Genomic DNA, 21,838 nt, shown 5'->3' with positions numbered 1-21,838 from the left:
GTCAGTGCCGAGGGAGCGCCGCACTCTGGGAGGGTCAGTGCCGAGGGAGCGCCGCACTGTGGGAGGGTCAGTGCCGAGGGAGCGCCGCACTGTGGGAGGGTCAGTGCTGAGGGAGCGCCGCACTGTGGGAGGGTCAGTGCCGAGGGAGCGCCGCACTGTGGGAGGGTCAGTGCCGAGGGAGCGCCGCACTCTGGGAGGGTCAGTGCCGAGGGAGCGCCGCACTGCGGGAGGGGGTTGTATTGAATGGTCTGAGGTTGGAGGGGGAAATGGGGGGGATGGTGTGTGCTGAAGGAGATTGAATTAAGCAGTGGGCCAGGGGCTTTAGGACCTGTTGATTCTGTAGGCCAGCGGGGGGGGGGGGGGGGGGGGGGGGGGGCGTCTGGGCGAGCGTCCACATGGGGGAGGGGGCTGGGCTCTCGGGATCGGAGCCGTGGGAGGCCCTCGGTTCAGATGGCAACCTTTCCGGGAGGGAATCGGGAGACGTGGGGCAGACCAGCTGTCGGGCTGGTAGGTGACTGCTGGCTTCCTGTACACCCAGCTGTGGCCTGGAGCAGAGGGTCTCGCTGGGGGAGGGGGGGGAGGGGGAGGACGGAGGAGGAGGGGGAGGAGGGGAGGACGGAGGAGGAGGAGGGGGGGGAGGGTCTGGCAGGCTTACATCAAACTGGTCAGAGGACCCACCTCGTCATCTGTTGTCACGGATCACACACAGTTGTCGGGACGGCGAGTGAGAGGCAGCTCGCCACAGCCTGTCTTTGTCCTTCACACCGAGCTGTCAGTGTGGACTTGCAGCCTGGCCGCCCGCCCTCCTGCTCTCCTGCCTCGTACCCGGCCTGCCGCCTGCCTGCCCGGCCGGCTGGTGAGTGTACCGCCCTGCCGCCTGAAGCTTCTATCCAGCCTGCGTCGGAGCGAGGTCTGTGTGTGTCTCTCTCTCTGTCTCCCTCTGTGTCTCTCTCTGTCTGTGTCTCTGTCTCTCTCTCTGTGTGAGTGTCTCTGTGTGTCTCTGTCTCTCCCTCTCTCCCTCTCTCTCTCTGTGTGTGTGAGTGTCTCTCTCTCTCTATGTCTGTGTCTCTCTCTCTCTCTCTCTGTGTGTCTGTGCCTCTGTCTCTCTCTGTCTCTCCCTCTCTGTGTCTGTGTCTGTGTGTGTGTGTCTCTTTCTCTCTCTGTGTCTCTCTGTGTATGTCTCTGTGTGTGTGTCACTCGCTCTGCGCCTGTGTGTGTGTCTGTGTGTCTCTCTCTCTATGTCTGTGTGTGTCTGTGTCTCTCTCTGTCTCTCTCTCTCTCTCCCTCTGTGTCTGTGTCTCTGTCTCTCTCTGTGTCTCTGTCTCTCTCTCTCTGTGTCTCTCTCTCTCTCTGTGTCTCTGTATGTGACACTCTCTCTGTATGTGTCTGTGTGTGTCTCTGTGTGTGTGTGTCTCTGTGTGTGTGTGTCTCTGTGTGTGTGTGTCTGTGTGTCTCTCTGTGTGTGTGTCTCTCTCTCTCTCTATGTTTCTGTGTGTCTCTCTCTCTGTGTCTGTGTGTGTGTGTGTCTCTGTCTCTCTCTCTCTGTATCTCTCTCGGTCTCTGTGTCTCTCTCTCTCTGTCTCTGTGTATGTCTCTCTCTGTCTGTGTGTGTCTCTCTGTATCTGTGTGTGTCTCTCTCCGTGTGTCTCTCTCTCTCTGTGTTTCTGTGTGTCTCTCTCTCTGTGTCTGTGCGTGTGTGTGTCTCTGTCTCTGTCTCTCTCTCTCTCTGTCTCTCTCGGTCTCTGTGTCTCTCTCTCTGTGTCTCTCTCTGTCTCTGTCTGTGTGTGTCTCTCTGTATCTGTGTGTCTCTCTCTCTCCCTGTGTCTCTGTGTGTGTGTGTGTGTCTCTCTCTCTGTCCCTGTCCCTCTCTCTCTCTCCCCCATCCCCTCGCCTCAGAATGAGAAGGTACGGCCTTGCAGACCCCACACCAGAGACTCGATCTCAAACCCAAGCGAGTCTTCTCGGTGCCAATACTGAGGGAGCGCCGCACTGTGGGAGGGTCAGTGAGGGAGTGCTGTACTGTGGGAGAGTCAGTGCCGGGGGAGCGCCGCACTGTGGGAGGGTCAGTGAGGGAGTGCTGTACTGTGGGAGAGTCAGTGCCGGGGGAGTGCCGCACTGTGGGAGGGTCAGAGAGGGAGTGCTGTACTGTGGGAGAGTCAGTGCCGGGGGAGCGCCGCACTGTGGGAGGGTCAGTGCTGAGGGAGCGCTGCACTGTGGGAGGGTCAGTGCTGAGGGAGCACTGCACTGTGGGAGGGTCAGTGCTGAGGGAGCACTGCACTGTGGGAGGGTCAGTGCTGAGGGAGCGCCGCACTGTGGGAGGGTCAGTGCTGAGGGAGCACTGCACTGTGGGAGGGTCAGTGCTGAGGGAGTGCCGCACTGTGGGAGGGTCAGTGCTGAGGGAGCACTGCACTGTGGGAGGGTCAGTGCTGAGGGAGCGCCGCACTGTGGGAGAGTCAGTGCTGAGGGAGCGCCGCACTGTGGGAGGGTCAGTGCTGAGGGAGCAGCGCACTGTGGGAGGGTCAGTGCTGAGGGAGCACCACACTGTGGGAAGGTCGGTGCTGAGGGAGCGCCGCACTGTGGGAGGGTCGGTGCTGAGGGAGCGCCGCACTGTGGGAGGGTCAGTGCTGAGGGAGCGCCGCACTGTGGGAGGGTGAGTGAGGGAGCGCCGCACTGCGGGAGGGTCAGTGCTGAGGCAGTGCCGCACTGTGGGAGGGTCGGGGCTGAGGGAGCGCCGCACTGTGGGAGGGTCGGTGAGGGAGTGCCGCACTGTGGGAGGGTCAGTGCTGAGGCAGTGCCGCACTGTGGGAGTGTCAGTGAGGGAGCGCCGCACTGTGGGAGGGTCAGTGAGGGAGTGCCGCACTGTGGGAGGGTCAGTGAGGGAGTGCTGTACTGTGGGAGGGTCAGTGAGGGAGTGCTGTACTGTGGGAGGGTCAGTGAGGGAGCGCTGTACTGTGGGAAGGTCAGTGAGGGAGCGCTGTACTGTGGGAGGGTCAGTGAGGGAGTGCTGTACTGTGGGAGGGTCAGTGAGGGAGCGCTGTACTGTGGGAGGGTCAGTGAGGGAGCGCTGTACTGTGGGAGGGTCAGTGAGGGAGTGCTGTACTGTGGGAGGGTCAGTGAGGGAGTGCTGTCGTTTGTGAGGGTCAGTGAGGGAGTGCTGTACTGTGGGAGGGTCAGTGAGGGAGTGCCGCACTGTGGGAGGGTCAGTGAGGGAGTGCTGCACTGTGGGAGGGTCAGTGAGGGAGTGCTGTACTGTGGGAGGGTCAGTGAGGGAGTGCTGTACTGTGGGAGGGTCAGTGAGGGAGTGCCGCACTGTGGGAGGGTCAGTGAGGGAGTGCTGTACTGTGGGAGGGTCAGTGAGGGAGCACTGTACTGTGGGAGGGTCAGTGAGGGAGTGCTGTCGTTTGTGAGGGTCAGTGAGGGAGTGCTGTACTGTGGGAGGGTCAGTGAGGGAGTGCTGTACTGTGGGAGGGTCAGTGAGGGAGCGCTGCACTGTGGGAGGGTCAGTGAGGGAGCGCTGTACTGTGGGAGGGTCAGTGAGGGAGTGCTGTACTGTGGGAGGGTCAGTGAGGGAGCGCTGTACTGTGGGAGGGTCAGTGAGGGAGCGCTGTACTGTGGGAGGGTCAGTGAGGGAGTGCTGTACTGTGGGAGGGTCAGTGAGGGAGTGCTGTCGTTTGTGAGGGTCAGTGAGGGAGTGCTGTACTGTGGGAGGGTCAGTGAGGGAGTGCTGTACTGTGGGAGGGTCAGTGAGGGAGTGCTGTACTGTGGGAGGGTCAGTGAGGGAGTGCTGTACTGTGGGAGGGTCAGTGAGGGAGTGCTGTACTGTGGGAGGGTCAGTGAGGGAGCGCTGTACTGTGGGAGGGTCAGTGAGGGAGTGCTGTCGTTTGTGAGGGTCAGTGAGGGAGTGCTGTACTGTGGGAGGGTCAGTGAGGGAGTGCTGTACTCTGGGAGGGTCAGTGAGGGAGCGCCGCACTGTGGGAGGGTCAGTGAGGGAGCGCCGCACTGTGGGAGGGTCAGTGAGGGAGTGCTGTACTGTGGGAGGGTCAGTGAGGGAGTGCTGTACTGTGGGAGGGTCAGTGAGGGAGTGCTGTACTGTGGGAGGGTCAGTGAGGGAGTGCTGTACTGTGGGAGGGTCAGTGAGGGAGTGCTGTACTGTGGGAGGGTCAGTGAGTGAGCGCCGCACTGTGGGAGGGTCAGTGAGGGAGTGCTGTACTGTGGGAGGGTCAGTGAGGGAGTGCTGCACTGTGGCAGGGTCAATGAGGGTGTGCTGTACTGTGGGAGGGTCAGTGAGGGAGTGCTGTACTGTGGGAGGGTCAGTGAGGGTGTGCTGTACTGTGGGAGGGTCAGTGAGGGAGCGCCGCACTGTGGGAGGGTCAGTGAGGGAGTGCTGTACTGTGGGAGGGTCAGTGAGGGTGTGCTGTACTGTGGGAGGGTCAGTGAGGGAGCGCCGCACTGTGGGAGGGTCAGTGAGTGAGCGCCGCACTGTGGGAGGGTCAGTGAGGGAGCGCCGCACTGTGGGAGGGTCAGTGAGGGAGCGCCGCACTGTGGGAGGGTCAGTGAGGGAGCGCCGCACTGTGGGAGGGTCAGTGAGGGAGCGCCGCACTGTGGGAGGGTCAGTGGGGGAGTGCCGCACTGTGGGAGGGTCAGTGAGGGAGCGCCGCACTGTGGGAGGGTCAGTGAGGGAGCGCCGCACTGTGGGAGGGTCAGTGAGGGAGTGCCGCACTGTGGGAGGGTCAGTGAGGGAGCGCCGCACTGTGGGAGGGTCAGTGAGTGAGCGCCGCACTGTGGGAGGGTCAGTGAGGGTGTGCTGTACTGTGGGAGGGTCAGTGAGGGAGTGCTGTACTGTGGGAGGGTCAGTGAGGGAGTGCTGTACTGTGGGAGGGTCAGTGAGGGAGTGCTGTACTGTGGGAGGGTCAGTGAGGGTGTGCTGTACTGTGGGAGGGTCAGTGAGGGTGTGCTGTACTGTGGGAGGGTCAGTGAGGGAGCGCCGCACTGTGGGAGGGTTAGTGAGGGTGTGCTGTACTGTGGGAGGGTCAGTGAGGGTGTGCTGTACTGTGGGAGGGTCAGTGAGGGAGTGCTGCACTGTGGGAGGGTCAGTGAGGGAGCGCCGCACTGTGGGAGGGTCAGTGAGTGAGCGCCGCACTGTGGGAGGGTCAGTGAGGGAGCGCCGCACTGTGGGAGGGTCAGTGAGTGAGCGCCGCACTGTGGGAGGGTCAGTGAGGGAGCGCCGCACTGTGGGAGGGTCAGTGAGGGAGCGCCGCACTGTGGGAGGGTCAGTGAGGGTGTGGTGTACTGTGGGAGGGTCAGTGAGGGTGTGCTGTACTGTATTATGTAGTGACAGTCCTGTCCCCAGCAAAGAAACATAGAAACTGGAAGCAGGAGGAGGCCATTCGGCCCTTCCTGCCTGCTCCGCCATTCATTCTGATCCTGGCTGATCGTCGAATTCAATATCCTGATCCCCCCCCCTTCCCCCCCATCCCTCGATCCCTTTAGCCCCAAGAGTGATATCTAATTCCTTCTCCAAATCACACAACGTTTTGGCTTCAACTACTTTCTGTGGGAGTGAATTCCACACATTCACCACCCTCTGGGTGAAGAAATTTCCCCTCACCTCAGTCCTAAAAGGTTTACCCCTTATCCTCAAACTGTGACCCCCTAGTTCTGGACTCCCCCCACCATTGGGAACATTCTTTCTGAATCCACCCTGTTAGAATTTTATAAGTTTCTATGAGATCCCCTCTCGCTCTTCTAAACTCCAGTGAATATAATCCTCACCGACTTAGTCTCTCCTCATATGACAGACCTGCCATCCCAGGAATCAGCCTGGTAAACCTTTGCTGCGCTCCCTCTATAGCAAGGACATCCTTCCTCAGATAAGGAGACCAAAACTGCACACAATACTCCAGGTGTGGCCTCACCAACGCCCTGGACAATTGCAGCAAAACATCCCTATCCCGATACTCAAATCCTCTCGCTGTGAAGACCAACATACCATCTGCCTTCTTTACTGCCTGCTGTACCTGCACGCTTACTTTCAGCGACTGATGCTCGAGGACTCCAAGGTCTCACTGAGTCTCTCAATTTACACCCATTCAAATAATAATCTGTCTTCCTATTATTGCTACCAAAGTGGATAACCTCACATTTACCCACATTATGCTGCATCTGCCATGGACATGCCCACACACTCGGCCTGTCCAAATCACGCTGAAGCATCTCTGCATCCTCCTCACAGCTCACCCTCCCACCCAACTTTGTATCATCTGCAAATTTGGAAATAATACATTCACAGTTCCCTCTTCCCAATCATTAATAACATAATGTGAACAGTTGGGGTCCTAGCACAGATTCCTGAGGAACCCCACTAGTCACTGACTGCCAATCAGAAAAAGACCCAACTCTTGGCTTCCTATCTGCTAACCAGCTTTCGATCCATCTCAAGACATTACCTGTAATAGAAACATAGAAAAGCTACAGCACAAAACAGGCCCTTTGGCCCCACAAGTTGTGCCGAACATATCCCTACCTTTTAGGCTTACCGAGAACCCTCCATCCTATTAAGTCCCATGTACTCATCCAGGACTCTCTTAAAAGACCCTATTGAGTTCACCTCCACCACCACTGACGGCAGCCGATTCCACTCACCCACCACCCTCTGTGTGAAAAACTTACCCCTAACATCTCCCCTGTACCTACCCCCCAGCACCTTAAACCTGTGTCCTCTCGTAGCAGACATTTCCACCCTGGGAAAAAGCCTCTGAGAGTCCACCCGATCTATGCCTCTCAACATCTTATACACCTCTATTAGGTCTCCTCTCATCCTTCGTCTCTCCAAGGAGAAAAGACCGAGCTCCCTCAGCCTATCCTCATAAGGCATGCCACTCAATCCAGGCAACATCCTTGTAAATCTCCTCTGCACCCTTTCAATCTTTTCCACATCCTTCCTATAGTGAGGCGACCAGAACTGAGCACAGTACTCCAAGTGGGGTCTGACGAGGGTCTTATATAGCTGCATCATTATCCCCGGACTCCTAAACTCAATCCCTCGATTAATAAAGGCCAGCACACCATACGCCTTCTTAACCACCTCCTCCACCTGCGGGGCCGATTTTAGAGTCCTATGGACCCAGACCCCAAGGTCCTTCTGATCCTCTACAGTACTAAGAGTCATTACCGTTATATTGTACTCCTTCATCCCATTCGACCTGCCAAAATGGACCACGACGCATTTATCTGGGTGCGTTAACTTTGCTTTAACTTTACATGGTAGTCTTGTTATGTGAGACCATAGAACCATAGGAAATTACAGCTCAGAAACAGGACTTTTGGCCCTTCCTGTCTGTGCCAAACCATTTTTTGCCTAGTCCCACTGACCTGCACTTGGACCATATCCCTCCACACCCCTCTCATCCATCAACCCGTCCAAGTTTTTCTTAAATGTTAAAAGTGACCCCGCATTTACCACTTTATCCGGCAGCTCATTCCACACTCCCACCACTCTCTGCGTGAAGAAGCCCCCCCTAATATTCCCTTTAAACTTTTCTCCTTTCACCCTTAACCCATGCCCTCTGGTTTTTTTCTCCCCTAGCCTCAGCGGAAAAAGCCTGCTTGCATTCACTCTATCTATACCCATCAAAATCTTATACACCTCTATCAAATCTCCCCTCAATCTTCTACGCTCCAGGGAATAAAGTCCCAACCTATTCAATCTCTCTCTGTAACTCAGCTTCTCAAGTCCCGGCAACATCCTTGTGAACCTTCTCTGCACTCTTTCAACCTTATTTACATCCTTCCTGTAACTAGGTGACCAAAACTGTACACAATACTCCAAATTCGGCCTCACCAATGCCTTATATAACCTTACCATAACACTCCAACTTTTATACTCGATACTCCGATTTATAAAGGCCAATGTACCAAAGGCACTCTTTACGACCTTATCCACCTGTGACGTCACTTTTAGGGAATTCTGTACCTGTATTCCCAGATCCCTCTGTTCAACTGCACTCTTCAGAGTCCTACCATTTACCCTGTACGTTCTACTTTGGTTTGTCCTTCCAAAGTGCAATATCTCACACTTGTCTGCGTTAAATTCCATTTGCCATTTTTCAGCCCATTTTTCAAGTTGGTCCAAATCCCTCTGCAAGCTTTGAAAACCTTCCTCACTGTCCACTACACCTCCAATCTTTGTATCATCAGTAAACGTGCTGATCCAATTTACCACATTATCATCCAGATCATTGATATAGATGACAAACAACAATGGACCCAACACCGATCCCTGCGGCACACCACTAGTCACAGGCCTCCACTCAGATAAGCAATCCTCCACAACCACTCTCAACAGACCTTGTTGAAAGCCTTCTGAAAGTCTAAATAAACCACATCCACTGGTTCTCCTTGGTCAATCCTCCAGTTACATCCTCAAAGAATTCCAATAGATTCGGAAAGCATGATTTCCCTTTTGTAAATCCATGCTGACTTTCTCTGATTCTACCACCGCCTTCCAAATGCTGAGTCATGAAGTCCTTGATAATGGACACCAGCAACTTCCCCAGTACCAGCGTTTGCCGCACGGGTCTATAGTTCCCTGTTTTCTCCCTCTACCTCCCTTTTAGAACAACAGGCTCACATTAGCTACCCGCCAATCTGTAGGAACCAGTCCAGAGTCCAAAGAATTTTGGAAAATAATCACCAATGGATCTACTATTTCCAGGGCCAGTTCCTTAAGTACTCTGGGATGAAGATTATCAGGACATGGAGATTTATCCACCTTCAAAATCCCATCAATTTCCCCAAATTCATTTCCCTACTCATGCTGATTTCCTTCAGCCCCTCAGTAAAACTTGTTTCTCTCAGCACCTCTGGTACATTATTCATGTCTTCCTTTGTGAAGACTGAAGCAAAGGACAAATTTAATTCCTCAGCCATTTCTTTATTCCCCGTTATGCATTCTCCCCTTTTTGATTGGAAATGGCCTACATTCCCCACCAGTACTGTACCCCCGTGTTACACAGTGACAGACCCGTCCCCACCAGTACTGTACCCCCGTGTTATACAGTGACAGACCCGTCCCCACCAGTACTGTACCCCAGTGTTATACAGTGACAGACCCGTCCCCACCAGTACTGTACCCCAGTGTTATACAGTGACAGACCCATCCCCACCAGTACTATACCCCAGTGTTATACAGTGACAGACCCGTCCCCACCAGTACTGTACCCCAGTGTTATACAGTGACAGACCCGTCCCCACCAATACTGTACCCCAGTGTTATACAGTGACAGACCCGTCCCCACCAGTACTGTACCCCAGTGTTATACAGTGACAGACCCGTCCCCACCAGTACTGTACCCCAGTGTTATACAGCGACAGACCCGTCCCCACCAGTACTGTACCCCAGTGTTATACAGCGACAGACCCGTCCCCACCAGTACTGTACCCCAGTGTTATACAGTGACAGACCCGTCCCCACCAGTACTGTGCCCCAGTGTTATACAGCGACAGACCCGTCCCCACCAGTACTGTACCCCAGTGTTATACAGTGACAGACCCGTCCCCACCAGTACTGTACCCCAGTGTTATACAGTGACAGACCCGTCCCCACCAGTACTGTACCCCAGTGTTATACAGTGACAGACCCGTCCCCACCAGTACTGTACCCCAGTGTTATACAGCGACAGACCCGTCCCCACCAGTACTGTACCCCAGTGTTACACATTGACAGACCCATCCCCACAAGTACTGTACCCCAGTGTTATACAGTGACAGACCCGTCCCCACCACTACTGAACCCCAGTGTTATACAGTGACAGACCCATCCCCACCAGTACTGAACCCCAGTGTTATACAGTGACAGACCCGTCCCCACCAGTACTGTACCCCAGTGTTATACAGTGACAGACCCGTCCCCACCAGTACTGTACCCCAGTGTTACACATTGACAGACCCATCCCCACAAGTACTGTACCCCAGTGTTATACAGTGACAGACCCGTCCCCACCACTACTGAACCCCAGTGTTATACAGTGACAGACCCATCCCCACCAGTACTGAACCCCAGTGTTACACAGTGACAGACCCGTCCCCACCAGTACTGTACCCCAGTGTTATACAGTGACAGACCCGTCCCCACCAGTACTGTACCCCAGTGTTATACAGTGACAGACCCGTCCCCACCAGTACTGTACCCCAGTGTTACACAGTGACAGACCCGTCCCCACCCGTACTATACCCCAGTGTTACACAGTGACAGACCCATCCCCACCAGTACTGTACCCCAGTGTTACACAGTAACAGACCCGTCCCCACCAGTACTATACCCCAGTGTTACACAGTGACAGACCCATCCCCACCAGTACTGTACCCCAGTGTTATACAGTGACAGACCCATCCCCACCAGTACTGTACCCCAGTGTTATACAGTGACAGACCCATCCCCACCAGTACTGTACCCCAGTGTTATACAGTGACAGAACTGTCCCCACCAGTACTATACCCCAGTGTTATGCAGTGACAGACCTGTCCCCACCAGTACTGTACCCCAGTGTTACACAGTGACAGACCCGTCCCCACCAGTACCGTACCCCAGTGTTACAGTGACAGACCCATCCCCACCAGGACTGTACCCCAGTGTTATACAGTGACAGACCCGTCCCCACCAGTACTGTACCCCAGTGTTACACAGTGACAGACCCGTCCCCACCAGTACTGTACCCCAGTGTTATACAGACAGACCCGTCCCCACCAGTACTGTACCCCAGTGTTACACAGTGACAGACCCGTCCCCACCAGTACTGTACCCCAGTGTTATACAGTGACAGACCCGTCCCCACCAGTACTGTACCCCAGTGTTATACAGTGACAGACCCGTCCCCACCAGTACTGTACCCCAGTGTTACACATTGACAGACCCATCCCCACAAGTACTGTACCCCAGTGTTATACAGTGACAGACCCGTCCCCACCACTACTGAACCCCAGTGTTATACAGTGACAGACCCATCCCCACCAGTACTGAACCCCAGTGTTACACAGTGACAGACCCGTCCCCGCAAGTACTGTACCCCAGTGTTATACAGTGACAGACCCGTCCCCACCAGTACTGAAAACCCAGTGTTATACTGTGACAGACACGTCCCCACCAGTACTGTACCCCAGTGTTATACAGTGACAGACCCGTCCCCACCAGTACTGTACCCCAGTGTTGTACCCCAGTGTCAGACCTGTCCCCACCAGTACTGTACCCCAGTGTTATACAGTGACAGACCCGTCCCCACCAGTACTGTACCCCAGTGTTATACAGTGACAGACCCGTCCCCACCAGTACTGTACCCCAGTGTTATACAGTGACAGACCCGTCCCCACCAGTACTGTACCCCAGTGTTATACAGTGACAGACCCGTCCCCACCAGTACTGTACCCCAGTGTTATACAGTGACAGACCCGTCCCCACCAGTACTGTACCCCAGTGTTACACATTGACAGACCCATCCCCACAAGTACTGTACCCCAGTGTTATACAGTGACAGACCCGTCCCCACCACTACTGAACCCCAGTGTTATACAGTGACAGACCCATCCCCACCAGTACTGAACCCCAGTGTTACACAGTGACAGACCCATCCTCACCAGTACTGTACCCCAGTGTTATACAGCGACAGACCCGTCCCCACCAGTACTGAAAACCCAGTGTTATACTGTGACAGACACGTCCCCACCAGTACTGTACCCCAGTGTTATACAGTGACAGACCCATCCCCACCAGTACTGTACCCCAGTGTTGTACAGTGACAGACCTGTCCCCACCAGTACTGTACCCCAGTGTTATACAGTGACAGACCCGTCCCCACCAGTACTGTACCCCAGTGTTATACAGTGACAGACCCGTCCCCACCAGTACTGAAAACCCAGTGTTATACAGTGACAGACCCGTCCCCACCAGTACTGTACCCCAGTGTTGTACAGTGACAGACCCGTCCCCACCAGTACTGTACCCCAGTGTTGTACAGTGACAGACCCGTCCCCACCAGTACTGAAAACCCAGTGTTATACAGTGACAGACCCGTCCCCACCAGTACTGAAAACCCAGTGTTATACTGTGACAGACCCGTCCCCACCAGTACTGTACCCCAGTGTTATACAGTGACAGACCCCTCCCCACCAGTACTGTACCCCAGTGTTATACAGGGAAAGACCCGTCCCCACCAGTACTGTACCCCAGTGTTAAACAGCGACAGACCCGCCCCCAGCAGTACTGTACCCCAGTGTTATCCAGTGACAAACCCTTCCCCAACAGTACTGTTCCCCAGTGTTATACAGCGACAGACCCGTTCCCGCCAGTACTGCACCCCAGTGTTATACAGCGACGGACCCGTCCCCGCCAGTACTGTACCCCAGTGTTATACAGTGACAGACCCGTCCCCACCAGTACTGTACCCCAGTGTTATACAGTGACAGACCCGTCCCCACCAATACTGTATCCCAGTGTTATACAGTGACAGAACAGTCCCCACCAGTACTGTACCCCAGTGTTATACAGCGACAGACCTGTCCCCACCAGTACTGTACCCCAGTGTTACACAGTGACAGACCCGTCCCCACCAGTACCGTACCCCAGTGTTACAGTGACAGACCCATCCCCACCAGGACTGTACCCCAGTGTTATACAGTGACAGACCCGTCCCCACCAGTACTGTACCCCAGTGTTACACAGTGACAGACCCGTCCCCACCAGTACTGTACCCCAGTGTTATACAGACAGACCCGTCCCCACCAGTACTGTACCCCAGTGTTACACAGTGACAGACCCGTCCCCACCAGTACTGTACCCCAGTGTTATACAGTGACAGACCCGTCCCCACCAGTACTGTACCCCAGTGTTATACAGTGACAGACCCGTCCCCACCAGTACTGTACCCCAGTGTTACACATTGACAGACCCATCCCCACAAGTACTGTACCCCAGTGTTATACAGTGACAGACCCGTCCCCACCACTACTGAACCCCAGTGTTATACAGTGACAGACCCATCCCCACCAGTACTGAACCCCAGTGTTACACAGTGACAGACACGTCCCCACCAGTACTGTACCCCAGTGTTATACAGTGACAGACCCGTCCCCACCAGTACTGTACCCCAGTGTTGTACCCCAGTGTCAGACCTGTCCCCACCAGTACTGTACCCCAGTGTTATACAGTGACAGACCCGTCCCCACCAGTACTGTACCCCAGTGTTATACAGTGACAGACCCGTCCCCACCAGTACTGTACCCCAGTGTTATACAGTGACAGACCCGTCCCCACCAGTACTGTACCCCAGTGTTATACAGTGACAGACCCGTCCCCACCAGTACTGTACCCCAGTGTTATACAGTGACAGACCCGTCCCCACCAGTACTGTACCCCAGTGTTACACATTGACAGACCCATCCCCACAAGTACTGTACCCCAGTGTTATACAGTGACAGACCCGTCCCCACCACTACTGAACCCCAGTGTTATACAGTGACAGACCCATCCCCACCAGTACTGAACCCCAGTGTTACACAGTGACAGACCCATCCTCACCAGTACTGTACCCCAGTGTTATACAGCGACAGACCCGTCCCCACCAGTACTGAAAACCCAGTGTTATACTGTGACAGACACGTCCCCACCAGTACTGTACCCCAGTGTTATACAGTGACAGACCCATCCCCACCAGTACTGTACCCCAGTGTTGTACAGTGACAGACCTGTCCCCACCAGTACTGTACCCCAGTGTTATACAGTGACAGACCCGTCCCCACCAGTACTGTACCCCAGTGTTATACAGTGACAGACCCGTCCCCACCAGTACTGAAAACCCAGTGTTATACAGTGACAGACCCGTCCCCACCAGTACTGTACCCCAGTGTTGTACAGTGACAGACCCGTCCCCACCAGTACTGTACCCCAGTGTTGTACAGTGACAGACCCGTCCCCACCAGTACTGAAAACCCAGTGTTATACAGTGACAGACCCGTCCCCACCAGTACTGAAAACCCAGTGTTATACTGTGACAGACCCGTCCCCACCAGTACTGTACCCCAGTGTTATACAGTGACAGACCCGTCCCCACCAGTACTGTACCCCAGTGTTATACAGGGAAAGACCCGTCCCCACCAGTACTGTACCCCAGTGTTAAACAGCGACAGACCCGCCCCCAGCAGTACTGTACCCCAGTGTTATCCAGTGACAAACCCTTCCCCAACAGTACTGTTCCCCAGTGTTATACAGCGACAGACCCGTTCCCGCCAGTACTGCACCCCTGTGTTATACAGCGACGGACCCGTCCCCGCCAGTACTGTACCCCAGTGTTATACAGTGACAGACCCGTCCCCACCAGTACTGTACCCCAGTGTTATACAGTGACAGACCCGTCCCCACCAATACTGTATCCCAGTGTTATACAGTGACAGAACAGTCCCCACCAGTACTGTACCCCAGTGTTATACAGCGACAGACCTGTCCCCACCAGTACTGTACCCCAGTGTTACACAGTGACAGACCCGTCCCCACCAGTACCGTACCCCAGTGTTACAGTGACAGACCCATCCCCACCAGGACTGTACCCCAGTGTTATACAGTGACAGACCCGTCCCCACCAGTACTGTACCCCAGTGTTACACAGTGACAGACCCGTCCCCACCAGTACTGTACCCCAGTGTTATACAGACAGACCCGTCCCCACCAGTACTGTACCCCAGTGTTACACAGTGACAGACCCGTCCCCACCAGTACTGTACCCCAGTGTTATACAGTGACAGACCCGTCCCCACCAGTACTGTACCCCAGTGTTATACAGTGACAGACCCGTCCCCACCAGTACTGTACCCCAGTGTTACACATTGACAGACCCATCCCCACAAGTACTGTACCCCAGTGTTATACAGTGACAGACCCGTCCCCACCACTACTGAACCCCAGTGTTATACAGTGACAGACCCATCCCCACCAGTACTGAACCCCAGTGTTACACAGTGACAGACCCGTCCCCGCAAGTACTGTACCCCAGTGTTATACAGTGACAGACCCGTCCCCACCAGTACTGAAAACCCAGTGTTATACTGTGACAGACACGTCCCCACCAGTACTGTACCCCAGTGTTATACAGTGACAGACCCGTCCCCACCAGTACTGTACCCCAGTGTTGTACCCCAGTGTCAGACCTGTCCCCACCAGTACTGTACCCCAGTGTTATACAGTGACAGACCCGTCCCCACCAGTACTGTACCCCAGTGTTATACAGTGACAGACCCGTCCCCACCAGTACTGTACCCCAGTGTTATACAGTGACAGACCCGTCCCCACCAGTACTGTACCCCAGTGTTATACAGTGACAGACCCGTCCCCACCAGTACTGTACCCCAGTGTTATACAGTGACAGACCCGTCCCCACCAGTACTGTACCCCAGTGTTACACATTGACAGACCCATCCCCACAAGTACTGTACCCCAGTGTTATACAGTGACAGACCCGTCCCCACCACTACTGAACCCCAGTGTTATACAGTGACAGACCCATCCCCACCAGTACTGAACCCCAGTGTTACACAGTGACAGACCCATCCTCACCAGTACTGTACCCCAGTGTTATACAGCGACAGACCCGTCCCCACCAGTACTGAAAACCCAGTGTTATACTGTGACAGACACGTCCCCACCAGTACTGTACCCCAGTGTTATACAGTGACAGACCCATCCCCACCAGTACTGTACCCCAGTGTTGTACAGTGACAGACCTGTCCCCACCAGTACTGTACCCCAGTGTTATACAGTGACAGACCCGTCCCCACCAGTACTGTACCCCAGTGTTATACAGTGACAGACCCGTCCCCACCAGTACTGAAAACCCAGTGTTATACAGTGACAGACCCGTCCCCACCAGTACTGTACCCCAGTGTTGTACAGTGACAGACCCGTCCCCACCAGTACTGTACCCCAGTGTTGTACAGTGACAGACCCGTCCCCACCAGTACTGAAAACCCAGTGTTATACAGTGACAGACCCGTCCCCACCAGTACTGAAAACCCAGTGTTATACTGTGACAGACCCGTCCCCACCAGTACTGTACCCCAGTGTTATACAGTGACAGACCCGTCCCCACCAGTACTGTACCCCAGTGTTATACAGGGAAAGACCCGTCCCCACCAGTACTGTACCCCAGTGTTAAACAGCGACAGACCCGCCCCCAGCAGTACTGTACCCCAGTGTTATCCAGTGACAAACCCTTCCCCAACAGTACTGTTCCCCAGTGTTATACAGCGACAGACCCGTTCCCGCCAGTACTGCACCCCAGTGTTATACAGCGACGGACCCGTCCCCGCCAGTACTGTACCCCAGTGTTATACAGTGACAGACCCGTCCCCACCAGTACTGTACCCCAGTGTTATACAGTGACAGACCCGTCCCCACCAATACTGTATCCCAGTGTTATACAGTGACAGAACAGTCCCCACCAGTACTGTACCCCAGTGTTATACAGCGACAGACCCGTTCCCGCCAGTACTGCACCCCAGTGTTATACAGCGACGGACCCGTCCCCGCCAGTACTGTACCCCAGTGTTATACAGTGACAGACCCGTCCCCACCAGTACTGTACCCCAGTGTGATACAGTGTCAGACCCGTCCCCGCCAGGACTGTTCCCCAGTGTTATACAGCGACAGACCCGTTCCCGCCAGTACTGCACCCCAGTGTTATACAGCGACGGACCCGTCTCCACCAGTACTGTACCCCAGTGTTGTCCAGCGACAGCCCTGTCCCCACCAGTACTGTACCCCAGTGTTATACAGTGACAGACCCATCCCCACCAGTACTGTACCCCAGTGTTATACAGCGACAGACCCATCCTCACCAGTACTGTACCCCAGTGTTATACAGTGACAGACCCGTCCCCACCAGTACTGTACCCCAGTGTTGTACAGTGACAGACCTGTCCCCACCAGTACTGTACCCCAGTGTTATACAGTGACAGACCCGTCCCCACCAGTACTGTACCCCAGTGTTATACAGTGACAGACCCGTCCCCACCAGTACTGAAAACCCAGTGTTATACAGTGACAGACCCGTCCCCACCAGTACTGTACCCCAGTGTTGTACAGTGACAGACCCGTCCCCACCAGTACTGAACCCCAGTGTTGTACAGTGACAGACCCGTCCCCACCAGTACTGAAAACCCAGTGTTATACAGTGACAGACCCGTCCCCACCAGTACTGAAAACCCAGTGTTATACTGTGACAGACCCGTCCCCACCAGTACTGTACCCCAGTGTTATACAGTGACAGACCCGTCCCCACCAGTACTGTACCCCAGTGTTATACAGGGAAAGACCCGTCCCCACCATTACTGTACCCCAGTGTTAAACAGCGACAGACCCGCCCCCACCAGTACTGTACCCCAGTGTTATCCAGTGACAAACCCTTCCCCAACAGTACTGTTCCCCAGTGTTATACAGCGACAGACCCGTTCCCGCCAGTACTGCACCCCAGTGTTATACAGCGACGGACCCGTCCCCGCCAGTACTGTACCCCAGTGTTATACAGTGACAGACCCGTCCCCACCAGTACTGTACCCCAGTGTTACACAGTGACAGACCCGTCCCCACCAATACTGTATCCCAGTGTTATACAGTGACAGAACAGTCCCCACCAGTACTGTACCCCAGTGTTATACAGCGACAGACCCGTTCCCGCCAGTACTGCACCCCAGTGTTATACAGCGACGGACCCGTCCCCGCCAGTACTGTACCCCAGTGTTATACAGTGACAGACCCGTCCCCACCAGTACTGTACCCCAGTGTGATACAGTGACAGACCCGTCCCCGCCAGGACTGTACCCCAGTGTTATACAGTGACAAACCCGTCCCCACCAATACTGTATCCCAGTGTTATACAGTGACAGAACAGTCCCCACCAGTACTGTACCCCAGTGTTATACAGTGACAGACCCATCCCCACCAGTACTGTACCCCAGTGTTATACAGTGACAGAACTGTCCCCACCAGTACTGTACCCCAGTGTTATGCAGTGACAGACCCGTCCCCACCAGTACTGTACCCCAGTGTTTATACAGCGAGAGACCCGTCCCCACCAGTACTGTACCCAGTGTTGTACAGCGACAGCCCTGTCCCCACCAGTACTGTACCCCAGTGTTATACAGTGACAGACCCATCCCCACCAGTACTGTACCCCAGTGTTATACAGTGACAGACCCGTCCCCACCAGTACTGTACCCCAGTGTTATACAGTGACAGACCGGTCCCCACCAGTACTGTACCCCAGTGTTCTACAGTGACAGACCCGTCCCCACCAGTACTGTACCCCAGTGTTATACAGTGACAGACCCATCCCCACCAGTACTGTAACCCAGTGTTATACAGCGACAGACCCGTCCCCACCAGTACTGAAAACCCAGTGTTATACAGCGACAGACCCGTCCCCACCAGTACTGTACCCCAGTGTTATACAGTGACAGACCTGTCCCCACCAGTACTGTACCCCAGTGTTATACAGTAACTGACCCATCCCCACCAGTACTGTACCCCAGTGTTATACAGTGACAGACCTATCCCCACCAGTACTGTACCCCAGTGTTATACAGTGACAGACCCGTCCCCACCAGTACTGTACCCCAGTTTTATACAGCGACAGACCCGTCCCCACCAGTACTGTACCCCAGTGTGATGCAGTGACAGACCCATCCCCACCAGTCGTGTACCCCAGTGTTATACAAGGGCAGACCCGTCCCCACCAGTACTGTACCCCAGTGTTATACAGCGACAGACCCGTCCCCACCAGTACTGTACCCCAGTGTTATACAATGACAGACCCGTCCCCACCAGTACTGTACCCCAGTGTTGTTACAGTGACAGACCCGTCCCCACCAGTACTGTTTCCCAGTGTTATACAGTGACAGACCCATCCCCACCAGTACTGTACCCCAGTGTTATACAGTGACAGACCCAACCCCACCAATACTGAAAACCCAGTGTTTTGCAGTGACAGACCCGTCCCCACCAGTACTGTACTCCACTGTTATACAGTGACAGAACAGTCCCCACCAGTACTGTACCCCAGTGTTATGCAGTGACAGACCCATCCCCACCAGTACTGTACACCAGTGTTATACAGTGACAGACCCGTCCCCACCAATACTGTGCCCCAGTGTTATACAGCGACAGACCCGTCCCCACCAGTACTGTACCCCAGTGTTATACAGCGACAGCCCTGTCCCCACCAATACTGTGCCCCAGTGTTATACAGCGACAGACCCGTCCCCACCAGTACTGTACCCCAGTGTTATACAGAGACAGACCCATCCCCACCAGTACTGTACCCTAGTGTTATACTGTGACAGACCCATCCCCACCAATAATGTACCCCAGTGTTATACTGTGACAGACCCGTCCCCACCAGCACTGTGCCCCAGTGTTATACAGAGACAGACCCATCCCCACCAGTACTGTACCCTAGTGTTATACTGTGACAGACCCATCCCCACCAGTAATGTACCCCAGTGTTATACAGAGACAGACCCATCCCCACCAGTACTGTACCCTAGTGTTATACTGTGACAGACCCATCCCCACCAGTACTGTACCCCAGTGTTATACAGTGACAGAACGGTCCCCACCAGTACTGTACCCCAGTGTTATACAGAGACAGACCCATCCCCACCAGTACTGTACCCCAGTGTTATACAGTGACAGAACGGTCCCCACCAGTACTGTGCCCCAGTGTTATACAGAGACAGACCCATCCCCACCAGTACTGTACCCTAGTGTTATACAGTGACAGACCCGTCCCCACCAGTAATGTACCCCAGTGTTATACAGTGACAGACCCGTCCCCACCAGTACTGTATCCCAGTGTTATACAGAAACAGACCCATCCCCACCAGTACTGTACCCTAGTGTTATACTGTGACAGACCCATCCCCACCAGTACTGTACCCTAGTGTTATACTGTGACAGACCCATCCCCACCAGAAATGTACCCCAGTGTTATACAGTGACAGACCCGTCCCCACCAGTACTGTATCCCAGTGTTATACAGTGACAGACCCGTCCCCACCAGTACTGTACCCCAGTATTATACAGTGACAGAACGGTCCCCACCAGTACTGTACCCCAGTGTTATACAGTGACAGAACGGTCCCCACCAGTACTGTACCCCAGTGTTATACAGTGACAGACCCATCCCCACCAGTACTGTACCCCAGTGTTATACAGCGACAGACCCGAATCCACCAGTACTGTACCCCAGTGTTATGCAGTGACAGACCCATCCCCACCAGTACTGTACCCCAGTGTTATCCAGTGACAGACCCATCCCCACCAGTACTGTACCCCAGTGTTATACAGTGACAGACCCATCCCCACCAGTACTGTACCCCAGTGTTATACAGCGACAGACCCATCCTCACCAGTACTGTACCCCAGTGTTATACAGTGACAGACCCGTCCCCACCAGTACTGAAAACCCAGTGTTATACTGTGACAGACACGTCCCCACCAGTACTGTATCCCAGTGTTATACAGTGACAGACCAGTCCCCACCAGTACTGTACCCCAGTGTTATACAGTGACAGACCCATCCCCACCAGTACTGTACACCAGTGTTATACAGCGACAGACCCATCCCCACCAGTACTGTACCCCAGTGTTATACAGCGACAGCCCTGTCCCCACCAATACTGTGCCCCAGTGTTATACAGCGACAGACCCGTCCCCACCAGTACTGTACCCCAGTGTTATACAGAGACAGACCCATCCCCACCAGTACTGTACCCCAGTGTTACACAGTGACAGACCCGTCCCCACCAGTACTGTACCCTAGTGTTATACTGTGACAGACCCATCCCCACCAGTAATGTACCCCAGTGTTATACTGTGACAGACCCGTCCCCACCTGTACTGTGCCGCAGTGTTATACAGAGACAGACCCATCCCCACCAGTACTGTACCCTAGTGTTATACTGTGACAGACCCATCCCCACCAGTAATGTACCCCAGTGTTATACAGTGACAGACCCGTCCCCACCAGTACTGTACCCCAGTGTTATACAGTGACAGAACGGTCCCCACCAGTACTGTACCCCAGTGTTATACAGAGACAGACCCAACCCCACCAGTACTGTACCCCAGTGTTATACAGTGACAGAACGGTCCCCACCAGTACTGTGCCCCAGTGTTATACAGAGACAGACCGATCCCCACCAGTACTGTACCCTAGAGTTATACAGTGACAGACCCGTCCCCACCAGTAATGTACCCCAGTGTTATACAGTGACAGACCCGTCCCCACCAGTACTGTATCCCAGTGTTATACAGAGACAGACCCATCCCCACCAGTACTGTACCCTAGTGTTATACTGTGACAGACCCATCCCCACCAGTAATGTACCCCAGTGTTATACAGTGACAGACCCGTCCCCACCAGTACTGTATCCCAGTGTTATACAGTGACAGACCCGTCCCCACCAGTACTGTACCCCAGTGTTATACAGTGACAGAACGGTCCCCACCAGTACTGTACCCCAGTGTTATACAGTGACAGAACGGTCCCCACCAGTACTGTACCCCAGTGTTATACAGTGACAGACCCATCCCCACCAGTACTGTACCCCAGTGTTATTCAGCGACAGACCCGAATCCACCAGTACTGTACCCCAGTGTTATGCAGTGACAGACCCATCCCCACCAGTACTGTACCCCAGTGTTATCCAGTGACAGACCCATCCCCACCAGTACTGTACCCCAGTGTTATACAGTGACAGACCCATCCCCACCAGTACTGTACTCCAGTGTTATACAGCG

At 54.6% G+C, this 21,838-nt stretch overlaps 1 protein-coding gene across 1 annotated transcript in view; it reads left to right on the top strand.

The window, feature by feature from the left end:
• Window positions 1–677: 677 nt before the first annotated feature.
• Window positions 678–21,838, top strand: part of LOC144488514 (myocyte-specific enhancer factor 2D homolog) — a gene marked incomplete at its 3' end in the record, with an annotated part of 71,852 nt that continues 50,691 nt past the window's right edge. The window contains exon 1 of the mRNA XM_078206561.1: window positions 678–856. The remainder of the gene's footprint in view (window positions 857–21,838) is intronic.

This window comes from Mustelus asterias, unplaced genomic scaffold (genome assembly GCF_964213995.1).
Source record: "Mustelus asterias unplaced genomic scaffold, sMusAst1.hap1.1 HAP1_SCAFFOLD_1624, whole genome shotgun sequence".
NCBI classification, from domain to species: Eukaryota; Metazoa; Chordata; class Chondrichthyes; order Carcharhiniformes; family Triakidae; genus Mustelus; species Mustelus asterias.
Note: the sequence above shows the minus strand (reverse complement) of the source record. Positions and strands in the feature narration are given on the sequence as shown.